This window comes from Lucilia sericata, unplaced genomic scaffold (genome assembly GCF_015586225.1).
Source record: "Lucilia sericata isolate MDLA Ls3-8-SP2 unplaced genomic scaffold, ASM1558622v1 Contig000987F_arrow, whole genome shotgun sequence".
Taxonomy (NCBI): domain Eukaryota; kingdom Metazoa; phylum Arthropoda; class Insecta; order Diptera; family Calliphoridae; genus Lucilia; species Lucilia sericata.
This window is the reverse complement of record NW_023994970.1, coordinates 125,897-129,852: the sequence shown is the minus strand read 5'-3', so window position 1 is coordinate 129,852 and position 3,956 is coordinate 125,897.

Sequence of the window (3,956 nt, the reverse complement as noted above, 5' to 3'; positions counted from 1 at the left end):
ATAGACTCCCCTATAGTCAAGACTATAGACTCCCCTATAGTCAAGACTATAGAATCCCCTATAGTCAAGATTTATGTGTTTTCTGGTCTATAGTCAAGACTGGTTTATATTCGAGACTATATACTGGTCTATTGTCAAGACTATACATTTGCCTACAAGAACCCTTGTAAGGAATTAATTTTGATCTATAAGAATAAATCTAAAATTTAATATCAGTAATAGAAACTTGCTCTTTTTTCATCCACTGTATGTTATCATTGCTGTTGTTGCTGTCACATGTCTTTTAACATTAGATGGCGATGATGATGATGGTGATGACGACGATAATATTGTTGATGATGATTATGGTGGCAAGAACCATGCCTTGGTACTTTTAACATATAAATAATCATATGTGTGTGAAACTATGCAACAATTTATATTTATTCATGTACCAAAGTGCACTTTACTACTACACAAACAGACAGTTTTACTACAAACAATCATATGTATGTATAAATACATAGCAAACATATTTACATTTATTTATTTGTTTATATTTATTTTGTATGCATGTGTAATTTTCATACATCCATACATACATAACACATTCATTCATCTGCATTTATGAAATGTTGCAGTTATTTGTAATTCGCGAAATTTTATTATATGACAGCTGTTGTTGCCCTTTTTGTTTTGTTTGTTATATGCTACACTGCTAGGAGAAAATAGTGAATAAAAACCATACAAAAAAATGCATGCATTCATAATTTTTCATGCCACACAGTTTTGCATGCTTGTGAATATAGTGGCACTGAGACAGGCAAGCAGGCCGACTGCAGTATGGTTGACAGTGCCACCATCATCATCAACATTATACAGAATGCATACATACATAAACGTAGAACATACAAATAAAACATCTAGTAGAAAATTTAGACAAATGTCAACAGGAATGTCAAGTGAAATAATATATTTAACATGTTTTAAACTTGTATGTGCTCACACATACATATAAAGGGAAATTGAATTTTTTTATTTGAATATTTTATAAATTAATCTTACTATGAATAGTGAATTTTGCAAGAAATTTATGAAAATTGAGAGAGTAAAGCGAAATATAGTTATAGAACAGATCCAAAGAATTATCTAGTTATAATCTTATGACTGAGGGATACATGAACCCGTAACTCTTTATTCTAATGTGACCTTTATCAACCACAGAGTGAGCTAGAGACGAGTCGTCACAGGTGGAAATTTTTACCACCGTTTGTAGCACAAAATGACCTCTTAAATAGCTTCCGAAACTATGACCTACGACCCATTCCCATAGTACTATATAGATTAAGTTCTCTGGTGAGATCCCGAATCAAATGCTGCACGGCAGACTGGATAAACTGGTGTTGTGAAGAAAACAAAGGTAAACAAGCTATTATGAAGGCGGTCATATCAACCAAATAAACCTCAAAGTGGACAGTTTCGAAGAGAAAAAGAAGTCTCTATTGAGTTGTTAGGAAAAGAACAGGAACTGGAACGAGCAGAAGTTGAAGCTATCACAGAGATAGTCGTAACAACTTTCATTGGTAAGGGTACAATCAAGTATTACCCCCTTATAATGCTGCAGAACCGGAGAGTATTCTTCTTGTACTCTTGAAAAGTCGCATCGACAAAGACCTGAAACAAAGAAAGATATAGGAAGAAGAAAGATATAGAAGGACCAAGGATGCCCTAAATACAGTATTTAATTTCACTGAACAAGTAGTAATGCAAATATAATGGAAATCTGTGTCACAAATCCGGCCTCGAATTATTGATCGGAAATTGAAATGGAATTAGCACATGGAGGATAAAACCGCATATTGTATTTGGTGGTTATGTAGATAAACCATGGGCTCAAAATAGGGTCTTAGTAATACTACGACACACTGGCATCATAAAAGCGTATCATTGTACTTCTGTTAACATAATGCTTGGATGTAATTGCTGCTATGAGCAATACTTTGGCCAAAGCTTTAGAAATATTGGTGGATATTCTCTCGATCGCATATAAAATAAAAGGCTCTAGTCTGCCGGGACAATAAACTGGTGATAATCAAATGATTTGTCATAGGGTCTAACCAGAGAGCCACATAACCTGATAATAAGGGGGCCAGTTGCCCGCTGGACTTGTCCCGGCTAGTCATTGGTGAAGTTCATTCAAGATTCAAATGATTTGTCATGGGGTCTAACCAGATAGCTACATAACCTGATAATAAGGGGGCCAGTTGCCCGCTGGACTTGTCCCGGCTGGTCATTGGTGAAGTTCCTTCAAGATTCAGTAAGTGGCTGTCGTTTAAATCCAAAATCTCGAGAAAAAATGTTGGTTTAAGGATTCCCTCGCCGGTGCTTTTGTCTTCTCAACAGATGTCACTGGGTGAATTGACCGAGCTACTTATGCTGGATTTCTGAATCGGTTGAGTATCTTTTACTCTTCTCGTAGTAGAGCGCCAGTATATATTGGTAAATTGTCAGGTTGACATTCGATGATTACCTGTCATTCCGTAGATCGTTTCCTTGTGATCTAAGAATGGAACTGATGTAAATTGGTGAAATTTTGGAAAAGTGTCCTTGCTCGACGGGAGACTAGTACTGATTGGGTATGCCTTTTACTTCAGGGAAGTTCTTGATACTGTTGCCATGCTACACGACTAATGGTTGAGGTTCATAACTTAACCAGTCGGGGCGATTATTAGACATACAGAGGTACTCTGATTTATTGATTGAGTGTTACGATCTTCCAAATATGTCTCTAGGTGCTGTTGCCGAATCAACAGAGCCTTGTGGTTGGGCGACATGACAACCAAATATCTTCCTGAGGGGATCTTTCGATTTCACTCATAACAACGTATATAGCTGATGGTCCATCTCTGTTTCATTCCCTACTTTATAGATTCATTAAATTTGATTTGCGCAAATACCTCTCTTATGATTCGACCGGTACTTTTCCGCCTTGTCGAGGTATGCATTATGCTACCAATCATTCCACAACTTGATCACTTGGCAAGAGAAAGAACGAGAGAACCATGCACAATAATTTGCCACCTGAGTGTTATTCACTGACGTCTGCCAGAGGCTATTCGAACACCGCCCAAGTCAACCCAGTGGATGAAAAAGGCCATCGTGAAAAATGGCCGTCAAGGCAGGATTTCAGAGAATAAAATTTGAATTTAGTAGGACGAAGTAAGCTGATAACGTTAAACCAAGGTCATATTAGACTATATGTTCCAATAGTCGAAGATTCTTTCAGTGGTTAGCTCTGAATCATATGGGCACTAGGCTACAAGGGAATAAATCGGTGATGAAAGATAAAGTTAACGTGCAATAAAGGAAAATGCACTTTAGGAAGTTAACTAGATGAAAGTAAAGCAGTTCGAAGCTACGAAGGCCGAAAGATCCCGTCAAGAACCAGAAAAGAAGCTTTTTCAATATGAATAAGTGTGGCTTAGTAGACACACTGGTTTACGAATACAATTGTACCAAATTTAACGCACGGATTCAGGCGAATGCATGTCAGTAAAACGGTGAAGCACTTACTCTATCATTGACAGGATTTTATCTATATAATATTGAAATATCTCGGCAATACTGATTGAAAAATTCTATTGAATTACGTGGAGAAATCTGATTTTTTGAACATTGGACGAGAATTCCTTTCATAGGATTCAAGGGACGTGCTGCTTTCTGAAACTTCTTTAAACATAACCAAATGTGAGAATCTTTCTAAGAGAAACAAATTTTCCAAACATTTTGAAATAATCTGCCCTCAACTCTGCAACGACTTAAACTGATACTGAAAAGTCAATTCAGTATCAGTTTGACTCCCGTATAAGCAAGATGAGATAAAACTGATATTTCTTAATGGATCACACAAGATGTTTACAGATGGCTCTTAAACAAAGGATGTAGTGGTTTCTATGTTTTGTACACAGAGGGAAAAA